Consider the following 9,044-nt stretch of genomic DNA (forward strand, 5'->3'; position numbering starts at 1 on the left):
TGCTTGTTTCTCACCTCCTGCACCTGGTTTCTCTCATGCATGATGTGACTCCCAAACGAAATGGTTGGCTTGTTCCTCTGCCTCGCCGCCTTCTGCGAGCCCTCTTTTGGCTTTGCCAGTGTGGCTGCGTCTTGTTTAGAAACCAGCGGGAAGATGGGTACCTGGGCGTAGGGGCTGCCTGAATGGGGCAAAGGGAAATGGGAACCAGAGTCACCGACTGTGTGGCCAACCCCCAGCTGCCTCTTGGATGGTCTTCTCTTGCTGGGGAAGGACTCAATAGGTCCTGAATTCCTCACTCTGACCCACGAGTCACAGCAGCTGCCACCAGGCCTGCCCAGCATCAGCAGGCATAGAGCGGCAAAGACACCGACCCCTTGGCTACAGTGTTGAGGTGTATCTGCAGCAATGCACGGGGCAGAGGTGCCTGCGGGTGTTGGGGTAACCCAGAGCTCACTCGCTGCTGGATGCTTTGTAGTGGGGTGTTTAGGGCAGCCACCTTGCACAGACACCTCTGGGGCCCGATTCCTTCACCCATATGAGCCCCCGGAGCAGAACCCACTACAGCTATTTGATTTTGCATCCTGCCCTGGGAAGGTTTTGAGCTGGATGGACTCCCGAGGCCTGCTCCAGCTCTGTTTTCTGTGATCCTTTTGGAAATGACCTTGGCAAAGGTGTGCTAACGCAGGGCTGACCCTGAGCCGTGCTGAACTCAGTACCAGAAGCACCGGTCCTCCCCCTTCGGAGAAGTCCACGTGCCAGGAGGCAACAGAAGCAGCTGTGGCAAATGCCCCAGCCAGGTTGTCACCCTCACAGCTCTGGTGACATCCCCTTCGGACAGAGTGGGAGTGACAGTGTGCAAGCCTTACCTTTGAGGTGCTCCACGTGAGCCCTTGCCTCCCTTTTGTTCATGGCTGAGACGCGGGCAGCACTTCTGAAGGATGGCATGGAGTAAACACTCTCTCTCTGAGTTTTGTGGGGCTTCTTCTTTCTGTGACACTTGGGGAAGTCACGATCCATCCAGACTTCTTGGCCAGTGCCGTCACTCAGCTTCTGCTGGTAGCAACTAGAAGACAAAAGAGGGCGTCGTCGTCCCATGAAACACAGCTCACCACTGCCTGCTGTGCACCCGCGTGTCTGGAAAGACAGGGTCCGTGAGGATATTTAAACTACGGAAGTGTGTGCTAGACACATGGTGGCATTTACAACAGGGTCTTTGTAGTGCAGGTGCCTGAGCTGGGCTGGTGCTTTTAGATGTCCAACTAGGTATGAAATATTTCTGGAAATCTAGTCTTGGGATCCCTGTGTATAATTTGTTAGATAAGGCACAAATATCCCGGTAAAATGGGGACTTCTCTATCTTGCAGAGCTCACCTGATAATCTGAAACAGAGTTCTCTGGGGCAGAGCTGCCAACTCCACCAGATTCAAGAAGGCTTTGAAGAAGACGATTCCTCTGGCATAGATGGAATCAAAGCTGTCTAAGTCATTTTTCCCACGGGCTGGAGAGGAGGAGAACGGTCAGAGCCATGACTGAGCCTTGTCTTCCCTTCCCAGAGCTCAAAGGGACCAGAGATCCCAGCAGCCCGCAGGAAGATCTGGACAAGTTATGCCGTGGGGATCCATCCCCATTTTCTTCTGAGCACTGGTTAGGTATCTAGCAGGGAGGACAGTTCCCTGAAGCTTATCATTAGCCAAAGAAGGTGAGGTCTTCTACTACTTCTGTGCCCCATCTTGTAAGAGAAGAGTTTGGCCTCTGCTCTTGTAGCCAGGAAAATCTGGAGCGACTGCTGGATTCCTGCCCTGGTTCCTGAGACTGCCAAACACAACGAGGGCTGGCCATGGGGGCAGAGCGAGCCCTGAGCTGGCCTGTTATGGCCCACTGAGTGATCACTGTCTTGTCTGAGTAGAGCGGCCTTAGTTTCTCTGGGTCTCAGATGCTGATTTCTTGCTCAATTAGTCTGAGAATCGGGTAAATTCGTATATCTCTGCATAAGCGAGGCTTTTGCTGGAGTGCCTTTGCCAGTGGCAAAGCAGCTACCTCTAAACAGCTACCGGGGGTGCAGGGGGGCTGGGGAATCTGGGCAGACAAAGAGTGAGCCTGTGTTTAATGTGAGGGCGAGTGGTCGGTTTAGTTCTAGCTCTGCGCTCATGAGCTTCAGTTATCTCTCTGTCAAAAAGGGTATTGATGCTTCCTTCAATCACTGGGTCCCCAAATCCTCGGGACAGGGGATTGTCCCTTCCTGTGTGTACCCGTGGTTATTGTCTCAGGAGGATCTGCAATGCCGCAGGACCAAGCTAAAGGTCGAACTGGCCATACTGGCAACATGCCTTCCAAGGGGGAAGCCCGTAACAAGGTGACATTACCTTTCCGTTGTTTCCTTGCCATGCTCTTTGCTGCTTTACACTCAGTTCTCTGCTGCAGGACGTGTGAGGGGTCCCTGCCACACACACAGGCATAAAGAGAGATGGACAGGCTGACAACTCAGAGGCGCGCCCTGACAAGAGACCAACCGATACGCAGCTCCTGCTGGTGGAGCTGGGGCGAGCTGGAGCTGGAGGTGCCGGTCCTTCTGCCAGGCCTATGGGCCAGCGGTGGAAGGACTGGCAGAGAAGAGCTCACCACCCAGCTCCACGCTCACAGTGGTGGGAGTGAAACGCTGTGCGGCAGCTCACGTTAACTGCTCAAGGCTGCACAGAACCCATAAAGGGATCTTAGCCGTCTTCCCCAGCTCAGGTCAGCTTTGACAGAGGGCAGCTGTGGCCTCCCTGGTGTGTGCGGGGAAGCAGAAGCATCAGCCAGGAGGCAACAGCCCTGGAAACCTCCCTTGGCCACACCACAACGCTGGATGGACCAAGCTCTGTTACCCACAACCCTTGTTCGGGGCTGGTGCTCAGTAGCCTGGCTCAATCCCCCACCTGTGCCTCGGCATTTCTTCTCTAGATTGACAATGCCAACACGCCCAGCACTGTAGGGATGAGCGTGAAGGTAGGACCCCCGCACGTGATCACATAACAGGCCAGGGACAGCAGCAGTGCCACACACCTGGTTTTCACCTTCATGCTCACCTGGGTGTCTCCCTTGGGAGGGGTTTTATCACCCTCTTCTTTGGTAGAGGCTTTGCTGTCACACTGGTTTTGGAAGCACAGCCAGGAGAAGGAGCAATTCTTTCTGAATGTGGGAAGACAAATAAATGGAGAGTCTCATGGACTTCCCTCCAGGCGGTAGCCATCCCCCGGAGGAGAGCTGGAAGGACCCTGTCCCTGTGGTGCTACCGCACAGCATCAACTCACTGTCTCATCCTGTTCATGGGCAGCAGGCTATCCAGCAATGGAAATCCTGTGCCCTCCCAGTATTCCCTGTCCTCTGCTACGGCATCTTCCCTATGGCTAGTTTGAATCTCCTCTTCTTGCCACTTAAGCCTCTGATCGCCTATCCCACCTGCAGTGGATGTGTGGGGTCCTTTATTCCCCTTCCTCTGCCCTTCCCTTCAGAGCAGCCAGCGCCTGGGATGACAGGTGGCTCCGAGACAAACTGTCACCCCTGGAGGTGACACTTCATAGACAAGCTGGTTTTCCTTTCTCTACCCCTTGAACATGATGTCTCATGATAGCCAAAGGCTGACTTGTCACAGGGGGAAAATTAACATCACACCAAGCTCTCCCTTACAGTTATTGTCCTCTACCTGCTAATCCAGAACCTGGTTCATCTGATGGCCACACAACTGTGATCACAGCACGCCAGCCTGTCACCCCTGCACCACTGTGACCCAGCACTAAGGTCCATGGCGCGTGTGGCTAAAGACCCAGGCTCAGTACTGGCTGTCACCCCAGAAAGTCTGTGAGACGCTGGGCAAGGGGCCTTGGGCCATGCCCAGACTTCCAAGTCCCAAAGGAGATACCCAAGGCTTGGCTAGACAAAACCTCGACCAACCTGATCTAGTGCTGGCAAGAGCTGGCTCCACGTGGGAGGCTGGTTTGGAGGCCTCCAGAGGCTCCTTCCCACCGATATTTCCACCATTCACTTTTGCCTCTTTCAGCTCCTCTGGGTTTGAATGGATCTGTGGGGTGGCCAGGACGGAGCCCTCGCTCCTGACATCAACTTTGTCCTCTGTGAAAATAAAAAAGCCCCTCTGAGTATTGTTTTCCTTCTAAATGTGGGTGTTTTAAGTACCATCCTAAACACGTCAGCAGGGTGCTACCACCTTCTATGCACAGCCAGGACAGGAGGGAGATTGGTTATATAAAAATAAGAGCAGTGTTAGTAACATCTTTTGCCTTTCTCCGGCTCTGTCCTCCAGAGGATTTAAAACCTTTTCAGCCCATTAGCGAAACTATTCTCTCCTGCATGCAGGGAGGGGAAAAACCCTGCCACCACTGCGACGAGGGGGAAGCAGAGCGAGATGAGGTGGCTTGTGGACAAATTGGGTCTTGAAACAAGGAGGGAAAGAGAAACCAGAAGGTGTCAAGTAAATCTTTGTCAGTCTCAAGCAGCCCATCCTACACGCGTGATTTCCCACCCTCATGGCTCCAGCGTTACAACACGGAGCAAGGAGCGTGCTGAGAGCAGCGTTGTGCTTTGATTTTTCCGGCAGCTTCAGCTTCGATGTGTTAATTTCCGATGGCCCTGAGCAATATTAAGGTTTCTGGTGGGAAACGCGTTCAGTTGGAAAGTTGGCTTGGGGACGGCGTGTTTGAACCCTCAATGAGAAGTCGGAGTTTAACACGGATCCTCTTGGCGTGCTATACTGGGAGCCTGGCTGCACAACCCAAGTGCTGCCACTGCCACGTGTAAGGGCCCGTGTTAAGGAAGGCGAGTGAATACGGGAATTTGTGTTGCCTGTCTGACCTTGGTGACACACAGCTGTAGTGAGCACCTGCAGTGAAGTTTTGGAAACCTACTGCAGCTGCTGGTGTGTCCCTGGCTCTCCCTGCACAGCTTCACCACCAGCAGATTTGCAGTTCGTCGAGATAGGTGGCCCCGGAGTTTTCTTCTGAAGGACTTTTATCCAATCCCATTTGCTGTCAACAAGCAGCAACTTGGGTTATGGAGATCCTCACCACCTTCATGGATTCACTAGTCTGTTGGTTTCCACAGATTCCTAGGCTTCCTCCAAGGAAAAATACCTCAGATACCTTCCCTTACCTTCCATGTTTCCTACGGCTTCCAGCTTCTCCCTGCTGGTCAGGTGGACCTCGCTGGCCACGGAGCCCTGGATGGAGTCATGGTCCTGAGTGTCGCTTTTGAACCCTACGGTAGAGCCCGGGCAATGCTGGAATGGAGCAGGGCATCTCGCCAGCAGCAGGGACTGGCTCTCCAGGGAGATTTCAGGCCTTGGCAATGGCAGGGAGAGGGCAGCCAGGGACGTACCAGCCACAGCAGTGAGACTGGGCACCTCCTGCGGCTCCGGGGTCAAGCAGGTCTCCACTGCATCCAGGTCAGAGCCCAGAGTATCCACAGAGGCTGTGTCCTCTGTAACAAGAAAGTGTTGGAAACTTCCCCTGCGCGCTGGCAGGCAGCGCAGAGAGACTTGGCAAAAAAATGTTTTAAATAATAATAACAGCGACTCCTTTGCCTTTCACCTACCCTTTCCATCTCAGGATCTAAAGGGCTGTAGCCGCAATAATGCAATGAAACTCCCTCCCCGCCAGGCAGGGTGGGATGCCGAGGCCAAGAAAGATCAAATTCCCTTGCCACGGCCAGTCATCACCCGCCACCTCCCCTCCACACGCTGCACCACATGTAACATGCTCCAGACACAGCCCCCTTCGCCTTTGGTACGCTGAGGGATGGCATTTATTTCTTGCCGAGACACACAGAGTTCCCAGTGCGGCCCCTGGGCCAAAGAAGGCAAAGCAAAAATTCAACGTGAGATTAAAGGGAAGAGGGAAGTGGAGAGAATTTAACCTCGGCCGAGCGCACGGCATGTCCCACGCCAGCCATGGGCCAAACAGGAGCTGCAGGGAGCCAGCAGCGTCCCCGAGTCCCTGGCACTGGGTTGCTGGCCGGAGGGGCCATGTAGGAGGAGAGGGCAAGGAGGGAAATGTCGGTCCCCACCTCCGGCATGTCCTAGGGCTTCCTGCAGCTCCTTGCTGGCTAAGGACACCTCAGTGCTGCCCACATCAAAGTCTGGGTCCTGGATGTCGACTGTGTCCCCTGGGATATGGGGGAAGATGGGGTTTAGTCAACGGGAAAATATGTTTGAGGAAGGAGAGCCCGAAAATACAGACAAGAGCTTGGAGGGAGGCTCTTGGCTGCAGCTTTACGTGTCTCACCAAAAGGGCAGTTTATAACACCGAGAACTCTCATACCCACAAAGGATTTGGTGATTTCAGAGAATCTCACCCCAAAACTCCTTCGCAAACCAGGGCCTTTTTGGCCAGATGTAGGCTGGAGGTCCAAGCTTTCTCCAGAGTGCGGCACTCTCTCATCCCAGGCTAACCCCGATTCCTTCACTGCCCTGGAGATCCTATAATGCATAAATCCCGGAGCAACCCAGTCTGACCTCTCAGCTGACCCAGCTTTGAGCAAGGGATTGGACTAGAGACCTCCTGAGGCCCCTTGAAACCTGAATTATTCTGCGATCTTGTGAAATGTCAGCATTTTGACTTTTTTTTTTTTTTTAATTCCAGCTTTCTCCTTTTGCCCAAGTCTTAAGATTTTTGCCCAGCGGATGCCTCAGATCCTGAACAATCCCAAAGCGCCGATGTACTCACCACCCACAGCCATGTCCTCCAGTACCTCCTGGTGATTCTCCTCTGGAAAGTGGATTTCCCCCGGGGGTAGGTGAGACTTCACCTCTCCGACATTGACCTGCGTCACTAGAATCAATGGGGAAATGTGTTTCATTTCAGAAAATTTCCTAGAGACCTGGAAAACACAGTTCAGGGTTGTGAACGGGGCAGAATGCACCTTAAATCACCTCCCAGGTGCATCAGGAAGTGCTTTGCTCATTCTTGGATTTATTAATAGACATCGGTTTACAAAAGGAATTGAGGTGTTAATGGGCTCCAAGAAGAGGGAACACTGTAGTGCTTTCAGGAATAAAAGTAGCACAAAAAAGAACCCCGGCCCGGGGTGTTGCTGCAGGAGCTGTGTCTGTGGGATGGGTTACGGGATGTCCCCGCTCTCTGGAAACCTCCATGGGGAAAATTCCCCTGAGGATCCATCCCCGTCCGCAGTGGGAGATGATCAGAAAGCAGCACAGAAAGGTGGCAAGCATCTGACCGAGCCGCGTACAGACATCACCATCTAGTGGTCCCCAACACCAACAGCCTCAACGTGGCCCGAAATTTGCAGGTTCACCAGGGTTGGAGTTACCACAGCTCACAAATGGCTTCTGCCGGGGAGCAGTGAGCCACTGCCACCTCCGGCTCCTGCCCCAGGAGGTACCTCCGGCTGCTCACAGTCCTTTACACCAGCCAGCACACCAACACAGCCTTGAGTTTTTTGGGAAAAAAACCCACTCCAGACTCCCAGCAGCTGGTCCTCACGGTCACGGGCCTGATCCTGCAAGCAGCCGTGCCCACTGCATCCAGGGGCGGTGAATTTACCTAAACAGGGGTCTTGTCTCATCCCACAGCTCAATGGGAAATGAACGTCTGCCCAAATCGCGCACGTGGCACCGCTCTGGTTTCTCCAGCGTGCCGGAGTCATGGAAGCAGGACAGGATTTCAGAGCAGCACGATGGAGCAAACATGGTTGAACGGGATGGGGAGGAGCGGGTTTACCTTCCAGCTCCAGCACAGCCTCATCCTGCTCTTCTCCCTCCTCATTGCCCGTAGTCATGCCCAGGCTGGACACGCTCTTCCTGCCGAGGGAGCAGATGGACACGTGTGAGATGACCCTGCCCAGCACCTGTCCCTGTGCCGTGGGGACCCCGATCGCCCTGGGGGGAGACCCAGGGGTGGGACCGGCTCAACCCCAGACAGTCCCTGCGTTACCTGCTCTGGGGTGTGACAGGCGCCGTGGGGGGGCCGGGGGCTCCGTGCTGTGATGCTTCAGAGCAGCTCCCCATGGCACTGCCGGCCCTTGAGGCACACTGCTGTGGCTGGTCCTGGCCATTGCTCATGTACTTATTTTTCTTCTTCTTCTTCTTGCCCCATGGCTGCCATTCCTTCCGTAACATCTTGAAGGAAGAGGGGGTCTGGGGCCGGGAGCACCCGCACCATCAAAACACTGTCTGAGCACAGGCTGAGCCCAGGGAGGGGAACAGGAGGGACCTGGCAGCTCCCATCTGGGGGGCTCTGGGAGGGTCCAGTCCTCCATCTCTAGAGGGTCCCCAGCTCCTCTGCAGGAGTCTACCCCAGACTGTGCCACACCAGGGTGCTCAGCAGCAGCCAAATCCATCTCCAGGCCAAATCCTGTGCTTCCCAGGAGGATGTAAGGATGTGTAGCCCCTGGCATGACCCAGCTGCGTCCCTGGGGATGAGGAATTGTGTGTGTGTGGGATGGACACATAGTTTTGGGGTGCAGGCACACTTCCAAAAGAAGTCGTGTGAATACGTGTGGGGCCCAGCGCTGCCCATCCTCACCTGCATTGCTTTATCTGCCTTCGGTACGTCCTTCCTGCGCACCACGTGCCTGGGTGGATACGTCTCGGCTATCAGTACTGTGCACCACGAGCCAGCCCTCCTGCAATGTTGGCACCATCCTCTGTCACCCTCCCCTTCCTGTCCTGCAGCTTTTCTGCCGTGAGGACGAGCAGGGAAGGGAAGACCGAAACACAGGCAAATGTGGGCTCCCACCATAGAATCATAGAATGGGTTGGGTTGGAAGGGACCTCCAAAGGCCATCTAGTCCAACCCCCTGCAGTGAGCAGGGACATCTGTAACTAGATCAGGTCGCTCAGAGCCTCATCCAGCCTGGCCTTGAATGTCTCCAGGGATGGGGCCTCCGCCCCCTCTCTGGGCAACCTGGGCCAGTGTCTCACCACCCTCAGTGGAAAGAACTTCTTCCCAACGACTAATCTAAACTTACCCCGCTCTAGTTTAAAACCATCCAAGGAGGCAACCCCTTGCTTACTTGTGGGTCCTGCTGGATGTGAA

Source organism: Chroicocephalus ridibundus, chromosome 17 (genome assembly GCF_963924245.1).
Source record: "Chroicocephalus ridibundus chromosome 17, bChrRid1.1, whole genome shotgun sequence".
NCBI lineage: Eukaryota > Metazoa > Chordata > Aves > Charadriiformes > Laridae > Chroicocephalus > Chroicocephalus ridibundus.